Here is a 13,304-nt window from a genome sequence, read left to right on the forward strand (position 1 = left end):
CCCCCCAGTTACATGGCTAGAGAGAGGCATCTTTTTTATTAATATCTCGGAAAGAGAGAGATATATAAGTTACCATATAGCCAGGTTTATATTATTGAAATATGGTAAAAAATAAAAAAGATGCTTGTCCCTAGCCGTATAACTGGAGGGCTACGCCCTCCAGACCCCCCGCACCGCGGCGAGGGGGAGGGGCGCAAGTCTGTTGTATTTTAACTAAAGTTACTTAAAGTTTAACAATCGCAAATTGAAATGGAGGTGCCACAAACCCCGAAAAGCTACGTAGGAAAAAATAATTAAAAACATTGAAAGGTGTGTTACGTACTTTTCGACTCCCCCACTTGATTATCAATATTGGAATAACAACAAAGATATTTATCAAGATTGCAGCAAAAAAAAATATCAAAATTAGGAAAAGTCCTTATTCTACATAATTACCCTGAATTCTTCTGATATCTTCGTAGCGCGAGGCAGATCTGACCAAATAAACATGATAAAAAATTGATCCTCTATTGACCACGAATATATCCTAGTTTGTCGGTCGAATTCGTGAACACCTTGTATATACGCACCTCTTACTGTGGCTTATAATTCCATGAGATAGAGGATGTCATAGATGAATTATTTATATGTATATATATAAATATGCATTGATAGATTATTTTGCATTATCTAGGGTTTACTACAAGCAGATGAATTTATTTGACGAAAATTTTGAGCTATTGCTTAATATAGATTATAAAACAATGTTTTTTTCTAATTTTGGCGCCTTTTGATAGATAAAATGAGGCCCATATAGAAAAATAAATATTACCACGTTTTTCTCATAAAAAATTGAAAGAAATAATATAGGTGCGACTTAAAATCGCTCTGATCATGTCAGTAGTGCTCGTTGTCAGCCTCATGAATTTCCAAGTCAAATTTTTTATCCTACTTCTGATCTCAATATTTTATTTGACGCCAACTTTGATAACTTTCATACCTATATCAATTTCTTTGATTCTATTCGAGCTAACTTTGCCCACAGTTCCTCTTTGGAACCTGCTAGTGGCGTTTTCTGCCATTTTGAGACTCTAAGGACTTCAGTTTCCATATGTATTCAACACAGACCTATGCACAGAGTATGCACAGACCTTTCAAAACGTACAGATGTTAGGATCAGGACGAAAAGGGGATTAAAATTTCAACTAGGACTAATGATGCCGTCTGTGTCATTTTCACGGCATTTGCCGCACATACATGCGACGAACGTCCGGACAGAGATGTTTTCTCGGGAAACACACGCGGCGACAAACTTCATTAGGTGGAACATTTCGTTCGTTCGGTGTAAAATCTCTCCGGTCAGGCGTGATATGCGCTCCTCTAGGACGCGCAATGACGAAGACTTAGTTAAGAGTTAGCTCGCGTGCGAACTCACGGCTTCTTAATGATTAACAATCCACGCCGGTACTTTATGCACAAATTCGATTGCGGCGCGAGGACGCGTTGCGCGAAAGTATGGAAATGAGAACACGCTCGGGAGATGTCTCGTGGCAAAATACGCGCATAAATCGCAGGCGTAAATGGAGGCGCGAAGCGTCAAGGAATACGCCGTTAGAGAATGCACCAGAGACGAGACGCAGGTTACGCAAAAATGTTGTTAGAACAGCTTAACAGCGTGTTCAGTCCTGCGGGGCTTTTCTCGTGATTCGATTACGTTCCGGTATTAGTATCGGTCTTCACGCAGTCTGTCGTGGTATTATCTGGTGGTTTCGAGTTGCATCAAAAGATACCTGCGTTTACTATATGAATTCAATAGCCTTAGTGCATTTGATCGTACCATGGAATATTATCCATGCAACGCTTGCGCTTTGCCAGTTCTCGTTCGGCCTAATGTAGCCACTATGCGTTGTGCTACGTGTTTTTTATGTTTCTATTAGAATTATTGCGAGCAGTAAAGCAGTATATATATGTCGAGGGAGGCGCGCGAGTATTTAGAGTGCATTTAAGCACTCAGCGTATATTTTATATAGAGGCATTCGCTGATACTCTAAAATACGACGCTGAGGTGTTAGTTAAATGGCTGTAACCAGTGGCGTAACCAGGGGGGTTGAGAGGGCAGCCCCCGCCCCCGAAATTAATTTTCTGGGTTACGCTAAGTGTGAGAAAAATTTTTTCGGATGAGCTTTTTTTTGTTCGTCAAAAATAAAAAATACGGCCTCCCCGAAACTTTATTTACAGTGGCTACGCCACTGGCTGTGACAGTAATATTCTACCGTTCACTTTTGAAAAAAATGCACCAAAAGATAAAACTTTCTTTCCTGGTGGAAAAACGTATTCCACATCGTGGTAATATGAGAATTAGCGTTAATCGTGTTTTTTCAGATTTCCGACATTCTATTTTATAAAAGGTTAATTGAATTCCATGTTACATGTTCCATAATTGACTTATAAAACCCAGAATCTAGGACGAACGTACGAATGCGGACCTAATAATTGTAAATATTTGAAGAACGAGAAAAAAGACGATTAAATTGCGATTTAAGAAAAAAAAATATCGAGACAGCCTGATTCGATAAATTCTATATTAATTCTGCAAATTTTATCTCTAACTCGAAAGATCGACAAAGAATCTCAAATCTCCTTCTTTGTAGGAGGACTTATTTAAGAATTATTTAATATTCGATTATCTCAATATTCTATCTGTATTTAATTTTCATTCTTTATTTTAAGAAAAAAGATGTTAATTGTGTAATACACAACTGCAGATAGAATATGTGAAAAATGAGAAAATATTAAATATTCCAATAAAGATTGATAAGTTATTATATAAAAAAACAATAGTCTTCTTTCGTAGTTTCTTTATCATCTCTTTCTCATATTACAGAAGGACCTTTTAAGAATTATTTAATATTCAATTACTTCAATATTCCATCTGCATTTAATTTCCATTCTTTATTTTAAGAAGAAAGATGTTAATTGTGTAATTTACATAACTGTAGATAGAATATGTGAGAAATAAGAAAATATTAAATATTTCATTAAAGACTAATAAGTTATAATAAAAAAAATAACAGTCTTCCCTCGTAGTTTTTTTATCATCTTTTTCTCATATTACAGAAAGAATCTTTAAGAATTATTTAATATTCAATTACCTCAGTATTCCACTTGTATTTAATTTTCATTCTTAATTTTAAGAAAAAAATGTTAGTTGTGTAATTTATATAACTGCAGATAGAATATATGAGAAATGAGAAAATATTAAATATTCCAATAAAAACTGGTGAATTATTATATAAAAATCAATAATCAATAATCCTCTTTCATAATTTTTTTATCATCTCTTTCTCATTTGCGTTGAAAATTTCAACAGGATTTAAAGATTTAAAAGGGCTGAAAACTGAGCTGTATGTTCCGTCGCATCTTGTGTCTTATATCCCGTCTTGGGATCAGCTCCTGTTGGTCATCGTGTGTTCAGGCACTCGACACACGAAAATATGAGTCGATCGGAAGCGCAGCATTAATTAACGGTCGCAAATTATCAGGGATTATTTTTATCGAGACGTAAAAGTATTTTTATAGAGTAGAATTATCGAATGCTACGGGCGAAACTTTCAATAACTGCTATCCTGATAATCTCGATGACACCGTGAAGATTTTTTTTTGCGAGTGTTGATCGTATGGTCTCTCAGCCGTATAGCGACGGGCGACAACACTAGTCAACCGGTGCGCGATGACGTAATAGTTTTTATCCATTGTTTTGATATTGTCGCGCGCGTCGAGTATTCCTCAGTGGCCGAGTTATTACACGTCAAGCCGGCAAACGACACACACCCGACGCGACGCGGAGCACGTGTATTGGTACATTAGTTGTTATTCTCGAAGATTCTTGAGATATTTGATCATTCTTGTGCGTCAATTAACATGCGTTTTTCCGATCGAATCGTACTTACGTGAGTGCTAGTGCTACGATGGAATACGCAGGAGTGCTGGATTGGGAAGCGAGGATAGAAGATGCAGGATGATACAGGGACACGGTTTAGCGATACATCACATATTTTCAGGTATGCTGAATTTATTATAATTTACTACAGCAAAGAGATACATTCTCGGTTCAAAATGTAGGTCGATATTCGTATTCATCGTCATTTTTTAACATTTATAGCTTCGTAAATCTCTACTTACTCGATCTGTATTTATTTAACAGCATTTATTTAACAGTATTTATTTAACAGCATTTTTCTATATATTAATCTGGATTAACGCATACTGTATGTGAGATGAAAAATATTCAAAAAATAACAAATATTTAATGGGTACTTATGACATATTCACTTAAATAGAAATTTTCTTATTTAAATAGAACAATTGTTTTCATGAAAAATTAAAAGAAATGGTTTCAAGATGTATATTATTATGTATATTTTCTAATTTGAAAAATATTTTATTAAATAAATATGTTATTATACACAGAGAGAATATTGTAGTAAAAATTACAATATAATTTTAATACTCCAGAAATAGACTGACACTATTACGAAAATTATAATAAAATATATTTTATATAATATAATATATATAAAAAATGATCATAAACATGATAACTCTTATTATATTTATGATCATTTTTATTATGTTTTATTATAATTTTCATAATAATGACAGTCTATTCTCGGATTACTAAAGTTGTATTACAATTTTTACTATAATATTCTCTCCGTACAGCACTGAATAAATATTTTTTTATTTCTTAGATATTTGTTTTCTCACACAGTGTGATATTAAAATTTCGACTTAAGATTGTTTATGACTGTTTGATTGTTTGACTGTTTATGATAGTTTATAAATGGATACACTGATTACTTTGCGTTATATACTTTTATAAAAATTTAATATTTTTATAAAAAAGCGAGTGTACAAAAACTAGCTAAGGTACATTTGTAGAGGGGTGTGAGAGTAAGCGGTCGCATAATTGCATTGTGCCCTTTGACCAATTATCACCGTCGGCGACGGCGTGCATTATGAACCACTTTGCTACCATTAATCCCGCGTGCGTGATGGGACGCGAATAATTATTATTGAATCTTTATTATTCTCGCGTAGCACTTACCGCGGAACTTTCACGATATTTCGTAAGCAAACATTTTGTTGGAAACGCGACTTGCATATTCCACGATAATATAATCCGAAAAGTTCGGGAAGTTCATCCGCCTCGTTAAAGGATTGTCGATAAATAATACACTCATTCCGCGGATGCCTCATCATCTCTCTCTTTCGATAAATCGATGATTATTAAAAGCTTTCGATTACCAGCATTCGTGTCTAATTATACGTTTCTCATGACTTGATTAATCCAGAAGTCCGGGAATATATTCTCTGTTTCGATATTCACTGCCAGTACTGAAGATTTATAATTCATGTTACATATCCTATAGATTTTCTGTACTGAAATTTCTTTACAATGAATATCGGGACGCAAGTTAAATTCCCTTATAAAAATATCATACTAAGAATCATTGATAATTACTTATTTTCAGTATTAAAAATACTGGATAATAAGTAATTATCAATGATTCTTAGCATGATATTTCTATAAAGGTTAATAGCTGAATTAAGTCATAAGAAATGCGTACATACCTAGAAATGAATATGGCTACTCAAAAATGTTTAGTAGCTATCGATCTCTCGAAACTATCGATCTATCCGCGGAACTAAGTGTGCAGATGGCGTAAAAGCGCGGCAACTTCATGTTCTATGTGGTCGCCATCTTGGATGTCGATCTTTCCGCGCCGAGCAATCGCCGTTAACACATCGATCGACATCACTCTGAAAAGTGAGTCTCGTACGAAAATAAGTATCGGGAATCCCGAAAATAGCGATGTACTGTCGTCGGGACGTATCGTCGCGACATTTGCAGTAAGTAGTCTCCATTTTTCTCGGTACACGCAATCAGTGCTTATTGCGTCGACTTGAGTCGGCGTTTATAGCTGTTATCATCTTCGACTCATTCAATTAGTAACAGAATCGGACGACTATCGAATCTGTTAATCGTGAATGAGAGATTCGATGACAATCAGAGGGAAAGTTATTCGCGACGTTGAATCTCGGACGGTAATATCGGTTTATTAGCAAGAGAGATAAAACGAGAGAGTGTCTACGAGAGCACGTCCTTGTCAGACAGCGACACTGTTCACGTTTTGGCGCGCATTTTCGGTGCACGTCATCAATCGCGCGGTCAATTCTTTTGTGTCGAACAACTGCTGTTAACACATCGGATCGATGTCGCGTCGCGTTTAAAGCTAGAATCACACGATGCATGATTCATATCCTCTTACACGTTGATGGGCAGTTTAGTTCACTGTATGAATCACTGCATCGTGTATTGGAAGATCTATGCAGTGAACTGACCGGCCGGTCAGTATGCATGTCAGAAGACGTGAAATCGTGCATTGTGTGATTCTAGATTTGCGAGTCTGTTGCCTGTCGAAAGCGAGTTTCGTGCGGAAATAAATATCGGGAGAGTCGAAAATAGCGATGCGCGATCGTGTCGGGATGTATCACATTATTAGAAAGTATAGTTAGATGTATCACATTATTAGAGAGATTATCTCCTTATTTCTCTATTGAGAGAAAAAATATTTAAAAAATAAAAAAAATATTTACTTTGCGGGTGCTAATTACATATTTACTTGAATCTGAATTCTTAAATAGAATAAACAGTTGCTTTTATATATGTGGGAGAAAAGCTAAAGTTTATAAAATTAAAGTTTATAAATTAAGTTTATAAAATTTTCAAGTTAAAAAGCTAAGGTTATAAAGCTAAGGTTTATAAAAAAAGTTAAGTTTATAAATGTGTGTGTACATTTTCTTACTTAAAAAATATTTTGCATTATAAATTATAGTATAAATAAATATGTTATCAGTACTCACCGAATAAATATTTTCTTATTTCTCAGATATATTTTTTATCTCAATGTCGACGCTTATCGCGCGACATGCGACGTCTCTTACATTTGTTACTACCGTCAAGAAATAATGAAGCAGCATCCTCTTACGCGGAAGTGCTTTCGCGAAATTAACTAGAATTGTCTGAACTGTCTGAAGATGCTTTCATTCTCGTTAAATACGGAAGATGAATTAATTAATGGGACGATATCGAGAGACGGTGGCCTAAAATATCGTCGAGAAATATTTTACGACGGCTATTAATGCGATCCATAATTTTATAATCCTATCTGAAGGGACGCGAACAAAAGTACCGAGTACGCTCGTCACCAGCAAACTTGTCTTTTCTGAGTCGCTCTTATAAAAGTTTAATTGACCTAATTGATTAATGTGAGATAGTGACTGCGGTTGGCAAAAGATTTCAGGTGAATTTTTCCCTACGAAAATGTGATGTTTCTGCGACGTCATAATTATATGTCAATTAACATTAGCATTGGATCGCATAAATATTCAGATCGGGAGGAACTTTATTTTGCCGATTTACTGTCTGTTTACTTTCTACGGTTAGAAAAATTTCGAAACGAACACGCAGAACTTGGAAATGTCGCGGTGTCGAATGTGTTAGATAAAGTGCACACCAAGTCATAAATTAATATTTATTTATTGGCGGCTTTAAACACATGCCGTGGCTGCGGCATATCTTCCATACCCTATAATCGATATTTCATTATCAGCATACCTCAACCGTATTTTTTCCTTCTCATGTTTTATTGATGAACTAAAAAAGATTGAAGATTGCGAAATTATACACGCGAATTCTCTCTCTCTCTCTCTCTCTCTCTCTCTCTCTCTCTCTCTATCATAAAAGAATATTCCATTTACAAAAATTTCACGGTTACGAGTATCAACGTAGTTCGCAACTGTGCGTATCCAAACTAATTTCACCAAATCGCACAGTTTTGTTTTCAATCTAACTTCGTCGTCAGAAAGGAATTGGGGAAGCTTTGAGTCACGTATGTTTATGAATCAGCAACATTTCGACGCAAATAAATAGCCGGGCGGTCCCGAGTTCGTTTTAGTTTGAAAGATACAAGGGATAGAACACACACAACGAGAACGACACACGGGATGGTCGACAGGATAAAAAAACTTGTTCGACGTAGTTTGACGTGAATAAGCTGCGCTGTAATGATACCTGAATCGTATCGCCAACTTGTTACAGCGCTCATACCATCAATCAGAACCGTGAACCCGACAAACTGTTTTTTTTTACCCTCCATCCCCGCACCCGCGAGCTTGCACACATGTCACCGGTTTCGCGCGGCGATGCGATTACGCATCGTGGTATCCGTAATAATAATTGAGACACGTTGCGTGCGACGCGGGACTTCGTAAAGTTCGAAAGGCCTCTGACCGCAGGTTGAAGTTTCTACGATATTAATGTGATTAAATTCGAGTAACCGCGCATAATGCGATTTCTATCCCGTCGCGGGCAGCAGCGTCAAAAGTGTTTAGCCGAACTCTCGAAACAGCTAATTCCCCTTTTCAAAGAGAGCATCCGCGAAAAGATTAACATAATCGTCGGATTTATGCAAACTGCCGCACCTCAAAAGCGGATCCCGCGGTGCGCCGCGACGCGGGAATTTCACGACGCCGCCGTGAAATGCGCGTTTTCAACGCGCGCTTCTTCTCAGATGCGTTAAGTGAACGGCCCCGTATTTAAATCGACTTCATGGCCGCACCGGCGCTGCATTCAGTCGCATTCAGCCGCTTTTCGCATCAGCGTGACGTCGTTCGTGGACGCCCTCCCTCGAAGAACGCCCCGCCGTAATTTTATGCGGAATCGCATTCATTACCTTTGAATATACAGAGTGTCTCGACTTGAGTATCCGATCGGTCGTATAAATAATAGAATTCGTTAAACTGAATGGAAAAATCGTTACTATTTTATAAATTGCTGAATTGTTTGTTTAGCAAACTCTTGTAAACGTAAATTTTCGGGATATTGACGGCAGCAGACTGATCCCATCGCATCGTGCGTGTCGATTGACCAATTTCCTTTCGTTACAAAGAAATTTCTCAAGTTTTTCCTAGATGCAGCATAAATTCTGATTGGAATGCTCCAAGTTTGTCTCAAAATTGATTATTCCACTATGATTTCAATTGGAAATTCCATTCTTCTTGCAAACATAGCTTCTCTGTCTAGAATCGAAACAGAAATACTATGAGAACTCATGCTTTTTTTTATCAATAATATCGATCTACTTTTATCATATCAAACAACCATCAATCATCTTTATATTAACATTATATTACATTCAATCGAATAAAATATCATAAAATGAAAAATTTTGCAAATACTTTGAACATTTCAGTGAATAATGAGATTATTTAAAAGTCATTATATTTTATTCAATCCTGACGTAAAATCAAGGTCAGAAAAAATATTGGAAAAACTTCAGACTTCTTCGATTTAGAACCGCATGTTTGAAACTTTATCCACTTTACGTTATCTATTTTTATCCACAACCCATGATTATTTTAGGAAATCGGGCTGGATCCGAATTAGATTCTAAGAAATTCTCTATGTGAGTTATGTGCGGGTAATATGCGGGAAATTTTCTGTGCGGGTAATATGTCGAAAATTTACCTTGTAGTTTACAAAATGATTTCTCAGCTTAACGAGTTCCACATACTCACGAGCGGATTATGTTGGACACTCAAGTCCAGGCACCCTACATAGAAAGTCACGGCCGGCGAAAGAGGGAGTTATAACTCTCTTCCGCGTCGGTGTTATCGCAGCGCGGAACGTCATTCATGACTCGTATCGAGCGTAAGCGAAAGTCAACGATAACACACGACGGGGAAGCGTTTCCCTGTGTACACACTCGACGCGCGTTCCTCCGGGAATATCCGCCCGTACCTCCTGTTGCTCAATATTCTAGTGTATAGAGAACAAACAAAGGCGGGCACGCTGAATAAATCGCTTGCCATAACGACCAAACTGTGTAATATTTTATCATCGAATTTTCGCGTGCGTAAGAGTTATGCGCCTAAACATCGGCGCGCATAGAAATTCATACCCGGTAAGAGGGAGAAACGTGCTCATTTACTCACGGCAAATGCACTTAGCATTCGGCGCGGGCTCCACACTTCGGAAGTATTTCACTTTCGTCACGACATCGCGATCAAAAATTCCGACGTCATCCGCGAACTCGAGCCTGGAGCGAGAGGAAGCTGCTCGTCCCGCGGTGCCTCGCGTCGCACTCGACGTGTCCGCGTCGTTGGTGCGCCCGCAGGTATTTTACCTTAAAGTCTTGACTGAGTAAGCCCTCGTTTTACTCGGGAATCATGAAAAGTGAGGACGCAGGGGACGGTACATATATGTATATATAGGAGGGTTGAGAGACACATCGCAACCGAGCGACTCGCGGCATTTTAAGTCGGTTGCACCAATCCCTCCTCCTCCACCTTCTCCTTCATCCTCATCCTTCAGTCAGACTCTTCTCTGACGCCCATCCTCTTCTTCCGATCTACGTCCCGTTCTCATCCCCGTCTCGCCCTTCCTGCTTTGCATCCCACTCGTTCTCGGTCCTTTTGTCACGGATGTGAATCGCGTGGGCGATTCACGAGCTACCTCGTACTCGACGCATCCGTAGCTGGAATGTCGGCCCGATTCCGCGGCTCTGCTTTTAACACCTTAACCTCGGCTATCGTCGAAATTGAACGGTTCGCAGCCCGATATTTCCGTATCAGTACTTACGCAGCTCGGCAAAGCTATTCCGGCAAATCGCGATGCGTTGTGACGTGCGCGCCTTTATACGCGAGGGAGCTCCTCTTGAAGCACGTTGTATCGAATGCGTCGTCAACGACGTAGAGCCGCGTTGTCTCTGGCGATTGTTCGCTCTCCGTCACACGCTGATTGCAAAATTCCTTCTTTCTCCGTCCAAAGAGAGATTTCCGCTATTATCCGTCGACTGATTTTCACCATTGGTCGCGCGTGTTCACGCTTCCATCGGAACCATCCGCACGTGGTCTCCCTGGACGGTGAACGAAATCTCGTTACATAACGTAATTTTGGATATTGATGACGTTGAATGCGCGGAAAAAAGCCAAACGCCCGAAAGGCATATATCGCCTGAAGCGAAGGACAAATATTTGTTGCGCAACGCGCGTCCCGGACTTCGCTGTTATAATGAAATTTACCTTTCGGAGGAATGTAGCAGCGTGTCTCTCTCTCTCTGTCCATCTCTCTCTTTCTCTCTCTGTTCCTCACCAAACTGGGGCACATTTTTTAATCCATTAGAATGTAACATTTGAAAATGCACGCTCGGTAAATACATCGTGCATTTGTTGTCACGCCAGATTTAATATGCAATTAAAGAAATGAGAATTGTGCCGGAGGGAGAAACAAAAAGAGACGGAATAAACGTGGAGAATTGCATCGGCAGGAATCTATTAGACAATAGCTAAGAAAAGTGTGCTCGATGTTAAATGTGGCGCTCGTTCTTTCGCTTTCTGCCCTCACCCCCTCACGCCACTCACCCCCGTTCGGCCGGGTGCTTTTACGAGGCGAATGGTGTATAGATCCTTTGTGCAGTGGTTTACGAACTCAGCTAAGAGTTATACGCTTCCGGTTCGCTTATCGGCTTTGTAATAAATTTCGATGTATGTACTTGAACGGCGAGAACCGCGAGTCTCTCATAGTGATCAATCGATATTTTAATAAATCTAGCCGACGTTTTAATAGCGCGGTCTGTTGAGGGTATATTCCTTTCACGGGATTGCCAACTAATTTGCATCGTGTTAATAATCCCGGGATATTGCAACCGCGCGTCGCTTTATTCATTACTTCATCGTCATTATTATTTAAATTAATCTATAATGTTAACATGTAAATTTGTAATGCTTTTTGTCGTTATTTGTATGAATACATAACATATGCCGCGGTCGAACGGCGGAGGGTGGAATTTTATCGGCGCTGCGCGCTCGTGTTAAGACAATATTTCGTTTGCCAAGCCTACGGACTATGGATAGAGCGACGATAAGTATAGGCGGTGTGTTTTCTTTCGATCGATCTCTTATTCGTGCCTGTCTCGTCGCTACCAATACAGACACCTGCGTTCCACGCGACGTCAACGCGTTTTTCTTCCGGGCACGACTGATCATCACTCCTTCTTTTCCTCTCCCAAATGTGATGGAAAGAGCGAACTCTTCCTACCCAGTAACCGGCCAAGAATTTTCGTTACTGGCTAATTTCTCATCAGTTTGCTTCGTCAATGTCTAAATAATAAAAACAAGTTATTGTACATAATATTTTCTGACCGGTTTCTAACCAGTTTCTGACCAGTTTCTAACAAAATTTTCTTTTATAGAAAATTCAGAGTTTTTATCACTTAACTTTATATTGTAAATTGTTGTATATTTTATTATTCAATAAATATAATATGAAACTCGTTTCAATGAAACACATATCGTAAAACGTGTTTCAAGAGATAAAGTCTTTTCACGCGTGCAAAATTAATTCATTATTGAAATAACTGTAATTTTATTTTTAATTACTATTTTTTTCTGGTCAGTAACTGGCCCAGTTTTTTCGAACTTTTACTAGAGAGAAGAACTCTGTCCAGCATTTATTGACCATTTTTATTACCTACTTTGAAAAAAAAATATTAGGTATTTGTAATTATAATCACATGAAAAAGTAATCATTAAAAATTATGCTCAATAAAATCATATTTTTTATTAAATTCTGCTACATACCAAAAGTAATCTATAATTTTAGATCAACCATTTTTTCTCAACGTAATCTCTGGCCAGTAACTCGCCAAGAAATACTGGCCATTTTTCTGTCCAGTTTCTAAATAGTTACTGTCTAATAAATTCTAGCTAATAAAATCTGGTCAGAGATTCCTGGCTAGTGACCAGTTTTTCCGGGAAATTTTTCTACTTGGACTATTTCTGTCGCCGGACGCATTGATCTGCGACACGCTGCCTCGGGTGTTCTGATGGGCGAGTTTATTTTTAGCGTTGATGATCGGATGATCGAAAGCTGACAAATTACTAGCGCTCATTGAATAATCCTCGCGGACACGAAAGTGTGTCGTCGTTCGCGTTGATGTAACTGCACCCCGCCTCAAGTATTAGGACCTTAACTTAGTTTCCGCCCGCAAATGTTAGATGGCAATGCAAACAGTTCTAGTAGTCATTACTAACGAAACAGGTAGTTTGTGATTAATTTCGACATTTCTCGATAACATTCAGTCAGCATACACAATTATTTTCCTAAACAACAATTTCTTTTGCTTTGTGAAAAATGGAACGCGATAAAGTGTTTTTTCGACATGTGCTTTTGCACTATTTTGATTTGAAAAAAAGTGTAG

General features: G+C 38.3%; 1 protein-coding gene across 4 annotated transcripts in view; it reads left to right on the forward strand.

Annotated features, from left to right (window-relative positions):
* Positions 1-13,304, forward strand: part of LOC116840868 (neo-calmodulin-like) — a 99,672-nt gene that overhangs the window by 14,766 nt on the left and 71,602 nt on the right. The window contains exon 1 of one of the 4 annotated variants that reach the window (XM_032808167.1): positions 3,763-4,040. The exons of the other annotated variants lie outside the window; for them this stretch is intronic. The gene's annotated coding sequence lies outside the window, so the exon portion shown is untranslated. Of the gene's footprint in view, positions 1-3,762; positions 4,041-13,304 lie in introns of those variants that run through there. 4 annotated transcript variants of the gene reach the window in all.

Source organism: Odontomachus brunneus, unplaced genomic scaffold, assembly GCF_010583005.1.
Source record: "Odontomachus brunneus isolate Ranch 3 - 2012 unplaced genomic scaffold, Obru_v1 Obru_scaffold_012, whole genome shotgun sequence".
Classification (NCBI taxonomy): Eukaryota; Metazoa; Arthropoda; class Insecta; order Hymenoptera; family Formicidae; genus Odontomachus; species Odontomachus brunneus.